The sequence below is a fragment of the Hevea brasiliensis genome, chromosome 5, assembly GCF_030052815.1.
Source record: "Hevea brasiliensis isolate MT/VB/25A 57/8 chromosome 5, ASM3005281v1, whole genome shotgun sequence".
Lineage (NCBI taxonomy): Eukaryota > Viridiplantae > Streptophyta > Magnoliopsida > Malpighiales > Euphorbiaceae > Hevea > Hevea brasiliensis.
Genome location: NC_079497.1, coordinates 2962499 through 2976037, shown reverse-complemented (window position 1 = coordinate 2976037; position 13539 = coordinate 2962499). Strand labels below are relative to the sequence as shown.

Sequence of the window (13539 nt, the reverse complement as noted above, 5' to 3'; positions counted from 1 at the left end):
AACTCCATCCTAATGAACATACTTTGAGAGATCAGGGGAAAGTTCTTACCCGATTCTCATTGATGCATGCATTTTAGATCATCATTTAGATGTAATTTTTGCACATAATTTACCCTTGTTCATAGCTATTATTATAGATATTAGCATATATTTAGTCAATTTTATAATTTTCACACTTCTTAGTCTAATTTTTGGAATTTATTTGTTTTGTAGGCTAAATTTGGAGAAATTTGGTATATTTGATCAAAGTAGCCATTTAGAGGAGATTAGAGTTGAATTGCAAAAATTTTTAAAGTTGAGAAAAAAAATGGCCGAGAGCGACACAACCTGCAGCACAACCGATTTAGCTTATGTCACAGGTTGTGTCGGATCATCAGATATTCAGGCCGAGAGCTACACAACCCGTGACACAACCCGCGACACAACCGATCCAACTTATGTCATTTTTACTAGAAATGGCTGACGTGGCATTTGCGTTACTCTGACTTTTTACCTCACTTTCTCTGGAACCTTCCCCATTTTTACCCATTCTAGGGCAGTCCCCTCACCTATATAAAGTCCCCTTTATCATTTTCTTTCCATAAGAGAGCAAGGGAGGCAATTTTGGCAAGAAAAGAAAGTGAGAAAGAGGGAGCACGTGAAGGGCATTTCTGCAGCAGCAGCAGGAGCTCGTTCTGCACTTTTCTGCAGCAGATTCTTCTGCATTTTTCTGGGTTCTTCTATTCCTTAACTTAGATTTCTATTATTTCTTCATTTATACACTTGGGTTTGTCTTGAAACAATGATTTGTGAGTAGTTGTTTGAGATTCTAGAGATGGGTTTGTAAATATTGTTTTGGATTGTGGTTTTGAACTGATTTAGCCATTTAAATGAAGATTGTGATATTTTGATTTATTGCTTGTGAGCTTGTTGCCTTGCTTGATGAATGGGCCCTCATTAAGTTAAGCTTTAATCCTTAATAGATGGACTGAAAAGTGAATATTAGGGATAGATAATCTTGCAATAAACTTTGTTTTCTTGGTGTTAGAGATAAGCTAGGAGAATTAAGGGGACTTTCCAAAATCAATTAGAGCTTTAATTGGGCTTTTGTTAGGTTTGAAATACCGTGAAAACAGGGTTTGATTTAATGAAAACCAACTTTGAAATGCTTGAAAAAGGTTTCAAAAATTTAAGAATTGATTTCCCTCAAAATTGCAATTCTCATGTGTTCGGCTAAATTAGGGATAAACCACATGCAAACAATATGGAAAATCCAATCTCTAGAATCACTTTAATTTTTATTGAATTTAGATTTAATTCCTCCAAAATTTATAAATAGCAATTTTCAATTTAAATCTTAGTAATCTAGTTTAATTAATTTAGTTAATTGTTTAATTTAGTTTAAACTCCTCAAATACCAATTTTAATTTCAAATTTCATTTTACATTTTTAAATTTTGTCATTCTAATTAGCTTATACTTTTATTTCCAATTTAAGGCACAATTCCCTGTGGGATCGATATCATTTTTTTAAAACTATACTACTGTGACCCGTGCACTTGCGGACACACGTATCACTCATTCAAAACTTGAATAAAATTCGGAGATTGGAGGAGAGTTCTTATCTGAGATCCCTCGCTTAAAGCGTTAAACATAATACTTTAAGAGATCGGGGGAGAGTTCTTACCCGATTCTCGTCCAAAATTTCAATAAAATATATGGAGATTGGAGGAGAGTTCTTATTCTAGATCCCTCGCTTAAAAATTTAAATAGAATATTCTAAGAGATCGGGAGAGAGTTCTTACCTGATTCTCAGCCAAAACCTCAAAAAAAATATGTGGAGATCGAAGAAGAGTTCTTATCCGAAATTTTTCACTTAAATTAATATACCAAGGGATCGGGAGAGAGTCCTTACCCGAATTCTCTTAACTAAAACCCGAATTAAAATACCACGACTTCAATACATAAAGTAACCCCTAAACAAAATCTGCTACCCGACACCTACTCACTAAGGGTCATCTCATGTACTCACGTCCTTGGGTAGCCCTGAATAGTGAAATATTAAATATTCCTTTTATCCTTATGAAGGATTAACATCGTCACTCCAACCCCCAAAATTACCAATTTTAATTTATAAGGAGCATAATGTTAAATATGCTTACCCTTGTTAAGGGACGAGGTGGGGTGCCTAACACCTTCCTCACCCGTATACGGACCTCGAACCTAGAATCTCTGTTTTCGAAGTGGTTTCTTCTTAATCTACCTTTACAAATGGTTTTCTTTAATTTCCCTCAAAATTAAAGTGGCGACTCCTCACTTTTCCCACTTCGGTGAGAGTTCGTCTAGGCAACCGCAAAATACCTTGCGACAATAAAATTAATATTCAACAATAAAATGCAATATAAGTTTTAAAGTATGATATAACAATAATTTTTAAGTGTACGTATCTAGTATGCAAAATAAACTTAAATCTATCTACTTTTATTCCTAATTTGTTCATACTTGATAATATTCAAAATAAAACTCATATGATAATAGTAGTCTTCAAACTCTAATTCAACTTCATTGCTAGCCTGCAAGCCTTCATCACTAGATCTGTTAATCATACAATAGATTTAAATGAAAGGTCATTTAGAAAGTAGTTTTTCCAATTCATGAAATTAAATATATTTAAAAAGTACTTACTATTGTCATATTCTGACTTTATCCTGACTTTCTGACAATGTCACTTGTGACAGTTGCTAACTAATTGTTGGTTCATTGTTGTATGGTGAAAATGATTTCCCTTCCACAAACTAGAACCATCAGAGATGGCAAAGAAAAAGGCATGTTCTATTGTGAAGAGACATGGCCTAGATAAGTAAGTACCAAATAAAAAGTGATTAGAAAATTTACGCAGGATTGGACATTCTCACCTTATGAGCATATTCAACATAATTTTCATGAAAAAGCTTGAAATGCTGATGCAGAGATGATCGGCCTCAATGGAATCAGCAGCAACAGATCGAAGATTTGATGAGGCCTGAGGAACAAAAACCACCTTAGGACCACTAGGAAGTTCTTTGCTTATGATCTATGAAGTTTCTCCCTCTTTCCATTCTTAGAGATTGGGGATTTCTTCTCCACATCAACATGTATGGGAAGCAATAAATTCCATGTTTTCATTTCAAGCACAAAACATTCTTGCATTGAGGTGACTCCTATAATCCATGAGTATCCAAATGAATCTGATAATGCCTCAAAACCACATAGGGATGAGGAATTATCTGCCTGGCATGTGCTAAGGACAGGATGCACAGAGGGAGCTCGGACAATCTCTTCCTTCCCACTGGACTTACTGGTAAATGGAAGAAAGTGCAACAATATTGAATCTATCCCACCATCATGAACTGAATATAGATTCTTTCAGGCATAAGAGGATCAGAAAACATCATAATATTAGATTCACTTTCTGTTTTCCTTGGCAAAGCCAAATCCACAATTGCAAGTCTCAACAATGGCGGTGGATGGCTTAACCAAACAGTACGATCAAGTGGTTGATCAAGCTTCACAACAGGAATCTCACTCGAGGTCAATTCACAAATCATTGCAAGAGCACAAATACGGTCATGGGAATCAACACGAACACGAGGTGGGCTACCAATAGTCCATACTGGCTGGATTTCATCAGCATCTATTTGCAATTGCCCTCCACTCCATGCGATCACCAAATTGAATCTTTGCTGATGACATTATAGAGAAAACTGACTGCACGACCTTCACATTCTACACCCCGAACACCTGAGTCTTCTTCCCCACCATGTACTCTCTGTAAAGGCCCCTAGATAAACAAAACAAAAAGGTTTGTTAGTTTCTTGAAGATATCAAATTTACTGCTGCAAATTTCATGGAGCAAAAATTTTAGCTTAAAACCTTCTTCACTGGAAAACATTAATACAATTTATCCAGACCAGCTAAGAAAAATCATGGGATCGTGTATTGAGATTTGAGAGATGTGCAAGGCATCCTTTGGAACGTCTGAAGACCTCCATAAGAAGTCATTCAATTGAGTAAATAGAATAATTAATATCTAGATGTATTGACTTTTAAAACTTATTACAGTGCTGAACGAAAATTATTAGAGTCTCAAGCTCATTCAAACCAATGCAATTAAGAAGAGAGAGAGAGAGAGAGAGGAGAAGAAGAAGAAGGAAAAAAAAAATATATATATATATATATATATGGAACAATTGGGCAAAGGATGAAAAGCACCTTCCAAATCTTGCAGTTTCAAGCTCATTCAAATCTTGCAGTTTCAGATTTTTGAAGAAGATAAAAAGATGAAAAGCACCTTCCAAATGGAACAATTGGGCAAAGGATGTAAACTGAATCGTCACCGAATAAAATAAAAACCTGCACAATTACCAAAAGTTAATTAATTAATAAATGGATAAATAAGTGATGAAGCTGCTACACAATGAAAACACTAGTATTCAAATAATCCAATGAGCATGTAACACAATTAAAAATAATGAGAACGCAGAAAACTTGTCATTAGGCTGGATATTGGCATTGAAATCAAAATATGTTAAATGGAGAACAAAAGGAAACAGCATTAAGACTTGATGTTGATGCTATAATGCCTCAGAAAGTAATTACGAATAATAGCTATAATGCCTCAGAAAGCATCTGCAAATAATAGTGATGGAATCTTAAGCACAAAGGATATTCGTCCAGAAAAGTTTGCAGCTAATATCAAAGATTAGCACCTGAAAATTACGGCTAGTTTCCACTTTCTAGAACAGAAAACCACAACTACAACCAGAATATTAGAACTAAGCACCTAAATCATACACGAAAAGAAACTGTGAACAAGGGAGTACCAGAAATATATTCACATGCATACATATATATACATCATGTGTTAAAATACTAAACATCATGTATTAATAATAAAATACTAAACATCATGTAGCATTATAGATGTCAACTAAACTTACGCTAAACCTGTCCCACAAGTGGTCTCCTCCATAAGAAAAATCTACTGGACAGATTGATGCAGCATGTCTAGATCTAACTGGTTCAACTGGCTGTAGATAATACTCCTGCTCTGGTTGCAGGAGATGTGAAGACAAATCAAAAAGTCTAGCAAGGAACAAGGAAAAAGGAAAATGTCAAAATGACATAAATCCCATCCACACCCAAAAGCAACATTCACAAACATTAATAATTGAGGACCACCTTTATCAAATTTTTCTTGCAAGATTTCAAGTTGACATATTTCAGATGACCACAGATACGAGCTGGCATTATTACAAAATTAAATTAATTACTATTTTTTTTTATACTTTGAATTGCCACTACTATGAAAAAGTTAACCTTGATCATATGACTAAATTGCAGCAGCAATCCTATTAATTTAACTTGATCATGAGTTTCAGTGTTAGCTAACAATTTCACTTATAATACTCTTTTCTGCATGCTGCTAATCAATATGAACCAACAACTTAACTCTGCCAGAACAACCACCATATTTAGCATCTCTTCCTTTGTTTGTTGAGATGCAAGCACTCAGATAAGTAAATACACCTCCATTTCTCAAAATGATATAGTCCAAACAATCAAAATAAAAATTGTGATACCTCAAAACAGAGTCAGAAGAAAGGATTCCTAAATGTGTATCACTGTAAGGGTGCCATGCAACTTGCAGTGTGCGTATCAAATTGCTTTCATTGAAATAGATTTGGGAACCAACTGAAACAGTCCTGCACAGAAGGTGAACAACAAAATGGGAGTTTATAGCAGCCCAAAGATTACAGTTAGAATAAACTAAACTAATTCAATAAAAAGAGAGTATGTATATGCATATTCATTGCATGGTGGATCTACACATGTTACATGTATACATATGCCAATGTGCCATTACTTTAGGTAAGTAATGGGCTTGCTAAAAAATTGAATAAGGGTTACAATCTAAATCGTAAATTATTCATCAAAACAAATCCGGAATCACAAATCATATCACACACACACATATAAATGAAAAGGGCATAACCAATTTCCATCGGTACCTGCAAACAATGGTTTTGTCCTTGTCAGAAGTTCGTCCATAGAGGTACACAACACATCGGCCATCTGAACCAGCCAAAATTATATTTAATCTTTTTTTGGTCGGTAAAATTATAAAAATATAATTTTGGTCAGTAAAATTACAAAAAAATATTAAATAATATTAAAATATATTGATGAATATATAATTTGATCGGTAATAATTAAAAAAATTTATAGAATAATTATAAAAAAAACTAACAAAAACAATTTTAGTCGGTAAAATTACAAAAAAATTCAAATAATTTTTAAATAATATTATAACTTATTTTATTTTATTTTAAACTAGTATGTGTTTTATTTTGTTCACTTCAAAAGTAAATTTTTTTAGCTAGTACAAGTGATTCGACTCTATTGAAAATAAATCCCAATTCGTTGTGTATAATTTTGAGATTCGATATAATTATATAATTATGTAAAAAATCTTAAGATGCTTCTAATTTTGACATTTGGAGGCTAAAAATTTTTGTCGTCTCTTATACTTATACTTGTACCCTTAACTCACACTTCAGGAACGAAATATATAATTATTCCCTATATTTGATATTTATTTTATTTTATTTTTAATTATGGTAGAGAAGTCATCCCCAATTCTAAATGGTAATCCAATTAGGGACAAAAAATGTCACGACCCAACCTATGGGCCGGACCGGCACTAGGACCTGGGCTAGCCTAAAGCCCCCGAGGCCCGTAGTAAGCCTTAACTATTCATTAACCCAACTCTAAGGCCCATTTGGGCCCAATTTCAAGAAAACAAATGGACAGAGTCCGGCCATAAAATGGACTTTCCAACGGGGAGTTTTCGACTCACCCGACCTGTAAACACAATAAACAATCCATTGGGGAGCTCAGCTCACCCTCCACATACTCATCAACATAATAATAAATGAGAGCTCAGCTCCCTCATCCAATCCATCAAACAGACTTAAAATATTAAGTTTACAGGTCCAACATGATAACAATATTACAGACCATAATCAAATAATTTCTGCTAACACATGCGGAAATTCTAGGAGTAATTAAAATTACACAAATATTGATAAACAACCTGCGAGGTAGAAAAGCAGGTTAACCCATAACAAAATATCCTCCTGTGGCCTGTAAAAATTTTTGAACAGGAGTGAGCGTTCGACTCAGAGAGTAAAATATCAATCTTAACTATAATCTCTATAACTATCTGAAACTAATGCAATCCTGTAGAGTGAAATGCAACATTTACATCATATTCACATCATAGCATCAAAAAGGTAATTTGGAGCACTCACGCACCCTGTAGCATCAATCATAATATATTGGGAGCTGATCCCCTATACAGCTCTCTTAAATCCAACTTGGTGCCAGCGAAGAACTCAAGCCGGACTTTCGCTTAATACCAAATCGGGGTCCCAGCGAAGAACTCAAGCCGTGTCTACCCCGAAGGACCGGGTCCCAGCGAAGAACTCAAGCCGTGTCTACCCGTCCTATCCATAGTCCACACCACATCACACGCACGCCAACGCACGCACACTGCTCCAAATTACCACAACAACATCATGGCACTTTAACATTTATCAATGCATCATAAATCGTGCCTAGAGTTTAACTACATAAATATATGCATATAAGTGATGCATGGGCATGTTGAACATATAATAATATCGAAATTACAATTAAAATTAATATTTTACTCACAGACTTGGCAATCAACTGTGGCGGTGGCAGAGGAAGAAGGCATCGGCTCACGACAATTATATTACAATTATTTAATACAAATGACCCAATACAAATCAAGAAAAGACCAATTACGTCTAAGTCGTAGAAAATCCAGTGAGTCTCCCTATACCTAGGACCTACCCAACCTGCAAAAGGGCTAAAAACGCACTTCTATACTCACAATCCATACATCAACAGTTCAATCATATCACACAGCCCCTCCTGGGCCCATCAAATCAATCATCCATCACAATACGCAAAATTTCAATTTAGTCCTTATTATTGATCATTTTTGCAAAAAGCGCCCAAACAAGCTCTAAAAATTATAAAACTTTGCCCATGGTCCTTAGCAATATTACTAAGCTATTGCAAAAGAATCGTAATTTTCTAAGCTACCACGAATATTTTATGGATTTTTAATCCTATTTAAGCACTAGAAAATTACGAAAAAGCAAGGTTCGGGTTTACCTTTGCCGATTCGACTTGAGGAACGCTCGGGATGCACGACAATGGTGGGGTAGCCAAAACCTCGATCCAATTCGGAGACTTTTCCAGAGTCGGTCTGTTCGCCGAAATTCACAATCCGGACAACCGCCGAATTTCCGCGAATTGAGGATACCTACACGAAGCCCAATAATAATATATAAAAATCAAGGGTGTTACATTCTTCCCCTTACGTAAAAATTCGTCCTCGAATTTTACACAAGGCGAATAAAGTACATGATTACACATTGAGCAGATAGGTACTTGCTACGCATGTCCCGCTCGATTCCCAGTGCACTCTTTCACCGATCGGCTCCTCCACAAAACCTTAACCATAGGGATCTGTTTTGATTTTAGCCGTCTCACTTGGTAGTCCACTATGCTCTGAGTTGCTCCTCAAATGTCAAGTTCTCCTTTAGTTCTATTACATCCGACTGTAGTACATGAGAAGGATCGGGAATGTATTTCTGAGCATGGAGATGTGAAACATGGGATGAACGTGAGAAAGGTTGGGTGGTAGCTCCCAACCGGTAGGCAACTGCTCCAACTCTATCAGTAACCTCAAAGGTCCAATATACCGAGCTGCCAACTTGCCCTTCTTTCCAAATCTCACGACTCCTTCATTGGAGAAACCTTCAGAATACATAGTCGCCACTGCAAACTACACATCCCTCCGTCTGGGGTCTGCATAACTCTTCTGCCTACTGAAAGCTGTTTTCAGTCGTTCCCTGATTAAAGGAACTATCTCTGAAGTGTTCTGCACTAGATCTACATCATGCACCTTCGCTTCCCCCATTTCCGTCCAACACAGAGGAGACCTACACTTTCTTCCATATAGTGCCTCATAGGGTGGCATCCTATCTTTGGAGTGATAATCGTTGTTGTAGGCAAACTCCACCAAAGCTAGCCGCTCATCCCATTGACCTCCAAAATCCAAAACACTCATGCGAAGCATGTCTTCCGCTTTTTGGATTGTCCTTTCTGATCGTCGTCTGTCTCGAGGTGGAAAGCCGCATCAAGTTCAAGCGTGTGCCAAGTGCCTCCTGCAACTTTCTCCAAAACCGAGAAGTGAACTGGTGCCCTCTGTCAAATATTATGTAAGACTGAACTCCATGCAATCTGACTATTTCTCGAATGTAGAGCCGCATCTTGTGCCACAGAGTAGGTACTCTTTACACGCATAAAGTGAGCTGATTTGGTCAGCCGGTCTAAAATTACCCATATCGAGTCATATCCTCGCGTGGGACGAGTCAAACCAGTCACAAATTCCATACTGATCATTTCTCACTTCCATTCCGGGATAGGGAGCTCTTGCAGCTTCCGACGGTCTCTCGTGTTCAAACTTCACCTTCCGACAAGTCAAGCACTTGGACACAAAGTCTGCTATGTCTCTCTTCATGCCATTCCACCTAGCTATCTTTCACATCATGATACATTTTGGTGGAACACAGGTGGACATCGTAAAGTGTGTAGTGTGCCTCTCGCATGATTTCATTCCCGAGGTTGTCCACATCGGCACACATATCCTAGAACCATGCACTAGGGCGCCATCATTGGCAAATCCAAACTCACCACCTTCACCTTCTTTGTACTCTTTCTATGATCTTCATCAATTGTTGGTCTCTGTGCAGGGAAACTCTAACTCTGTCCCTCAAGTCTGGCCTCACTGAAAAGTGAGCCAACAATACCCCATCATCTGAAAGATCTAGGATTAAACCTTGATCCATTAACTCATGTACTTCCTGAATCAACGGTCTCTTCTCTCACAAATGTGCGCCAAACCGCGGAAGATTTCTGCTCAAAGCATCTGCTACAACATTGGCCTTCCTGTGGTGGTACCGATGGTGCAATCATAGTCTTTCAGAAGCTCCATCCATCTCCTCTGTCTCAAGTTTAAATTCCTCTGTTGGAAGATGTACTTTAAACTCTTATGGTCGGTGTATATCTCGCACACTTCACCATACAGATAGTGTCTCCAGATTTTCAGTGCAAAGACTACAGCCGCCATTTCCAAATCATGGGTGGGGTAGTTCTGCTCATGCCTCTTCAGCTGCCTTGAAGCATAAGCCACTACCTTTCCATTCTGCATCAAAACACACCCAAGGCCAACTCTGGAGGCGTCACAGTACACGGTGTATCCTTCACCGCTCATAGGTAGTGTTAACACAGGGGCAGTGGTTAGACACTCCTTATCCTCATCATTATAACTGACTCTATCGAGCTCTCTTCCTGTCCTTTGCATCTTATCCACTTCCCTTTTCCTATTTTTGGTATTGTTGGTATCTTTTCAACCTGCTGTACTTATTCCTTAATTTTAGTCCTATCTCATCCTTACACCTTTTCCTTCAAAGATGTCTATCCCATCATCATCTTTAACTTTCTTTTTATTTCTTAGTCTTATCTTGAATACTAGTTTCATTACTTCAAGAATTCTAACCCTATGATTTACTCCTACCAGCACATTCTTCACCTTATGTAACACTTACAATTACCCATAGAAAAATTTCATCTATTGAATCTCATCCATAAATAGTACTTCCTCCAGCTCATAGTTTAAAACAGTTGCAAGCCTTAGTAGCTAACTCAATTTGACTCCTGTCACTATTCTGATCGTCCTTTCATACTTAACACTAGGTACATACTTACTGTCATTCTCATATCAGGAAATTATGTATGAATTGGTGCCTATCAAAATCTCAAATAACTAGGTCTCCTTGCCTCAGTCTCTGCTCCTTATATAACGCTCTGGAATCAAAAACACGAGCTAAACTTGAAAAGAAAGAAAATATCCTCTTATATTCAAATACACCCGATTGTCATATTATAACGTTTCACCTAAGTTTCTTGGTCTTTCTCTCCAAATTTCATCATCTCCTAGCACAATTATGCTCTACCTATAAGGTATCATCTGCATGAACACTTTACCATACCATTGTCCTTCCTGACATAATATTTTATAATTTATTAACTTTACTTATACTCGACCTCTGATTCATATCTATCATCGTTTATATTGTGCCCATAACTTTTGTTGATCCCTGAAAGATTTCTCTCACTAATAGATTCTTCCTACACTAATTCCACCCTTATCTATGGTCATTAATTTGATCCTTGAACTTTCTAGTGATTTATAACCACCCAGACTTGTCACTTCTCGTTCTACCCCTACTATTGTCCTGTCGTTATTGCTTCACTACAAAGTGATTCTGTTGATCACACTAAAAATGTTTGCCTGACATTCATAACGAACCTCTAACTACCTTCTCACTATCTCAAAAGTCTAACCTAAAACCTATGTGTCATTATCTATCATTCTTTTCCTCTCATCATACCTATTTGATCCCTTAGACTGACTTTTATTCAACTTACTGCTTACTAACTTCTCTTTCTCTACCTATTTAGGTAGTCCGCAATACCATCGCACACCTTCTAGCATTTACTCATTATTATTGTATTCCATATCTCCATCACTATTCTTGCTAATATGGTCCCATTTTGGGTTCTCCATCCTTGTCATTCACCTTGCCAAAAATAACACTTAGCCTACCCTATATCTTAACTTTGTTCCTTTTATTATGCGCTCTTTAGGTTGTCCTTTCATTTATTTCCTTTGTCTCACCCAAAATAGAACTTGACTATTCTATCCCTGGTTCCATTCTTCTTCCTAACATAATAGCTGTACTTGCTAACTATATCTTTCAGAGTCTCTATCGCGTTATCATATGTCTGTGCTACTCAGATTTGGTCCTTTGACCACTCTAGCTAGTACTCCCACTGGCACTTAGATTATATTGCATCTGTAATCAATTATCCCAATTTTCATTCTACACTTTCTCTATCTACTGGCCTTCTGTGATTTATCTTCGCTAATTTATTACTCTTAACACTATTATAATTAGATTATACTATTGTTTTGAATAATTTGAAATTAGAAAGGAACTCAGCAAATTACAGTCATACTTTTATTGTATGATCTCTATTCTTATCCTTTAGCTTACATAATACCCTTACTACCTCGAGAACTGATTCTGCAGTAATTTTATTTATTATTATTTTTATTATTATTATTATTATTATTATTATTTTCCATGTTTACTCAATTCCAAAACTTAAGATTTCGGGCACCCAAACCCGTCATTCAATTCAAAGGATTTACATCCATCGTGATCTGATTATATATGATTCCTATAATGGAACTTGTATCCTCTCCAGGATACCCGAGCCAACTACTCTCTACCACACTCTACAGTCCCATCTGGGGCACTATTTTATGGGTCACCATTATTAGTAATAACTTTCGGTCCCTTCTGAAAAGATAGGACTAAACCCTAACTTGCTGCAACAAAGGTACTACATTTACCACCTTGCCCAAAACCATGTCAATCTAATGTCTCTCTTATCATATCATAGCTCTGTAAATCATATATTCATAGTTTCGACATTCTCTAGGTAGTAGGGTTGTACTTTATTCCATACTGATACACACAAGGTATACTATTCTCACTAAGCTCTAAGCAAAATGTTTGTCATCTTTGCAAAACCATCCAAAATTTCATACCGAAGACTAGATGGTCTCACTCTATAGGTGTCACCTTTACTTTGCAACTCTTACTGTAACTCTAGCTCATGCTAGGGTAACTGGGTCACTGACTCTAGTTACCACCCAACTGTGAACTTCGATATTCTAGCTCTAGATCCCTAACCAGGAGTTCCCAACTCCTTTGCAGATATAGAACTCTGTTCTGGCATTACTGTACCAAAACAGAGACTGCCTGCAACATCCTCATCATAAGCACTACAGGGAAGTACGCAGCTCTACACAATAATCTCATGTCGATCATGTCTGCGACTTACAGAGCAGACATCGAGAACATTGTATAGTTACTACGATACGTCCTGACAGACTAGGTCTCTTAATCTCTTATCTCTCTTGAATCTTCTATTATCATAAACTTATTCTGACGGGGTCATCCACTGATGACTGCCTGCAGTGGTATCCTCATCCTTATCTAGGGCAACTGTACTTTCAAGGCTCACGTTTATGTACTCGTGCCTTGCACGAAATGGGCACACCATTTAAACCCATACAGACAGAAACATAGCATTTCTTGGAGTACGTATCCTCATGATGGACCTCACATGTCTACTAACTCTATTTCACATTTCTGTGTACTCCACGAAAATCAAGACACTAACTAAGGTAATCTTATATTTCCCGAGGTATAACGTAGAATCTAGAAACAAAGAATTACAGGAAAAGACGAAACAGAATCCTATACTCCGCATGTGACTCCTAGTA

At 36.9% G+C, this 13539-nt stretch overlaps 1 pseudogene; it reads right to left on the bottom strand.

Annotated features, from left to right (window-relative positions):
* Positions 1-2748: 2748 nt before the first annotated feature.
* LOC131180033 (nuclear pore complex protein NUP88-like) lies at positions 2749-13105 on the bottom strand (annotated as a pseudogene).
* Positions 13106-13539: the final 434 nt, after the last annotated feature.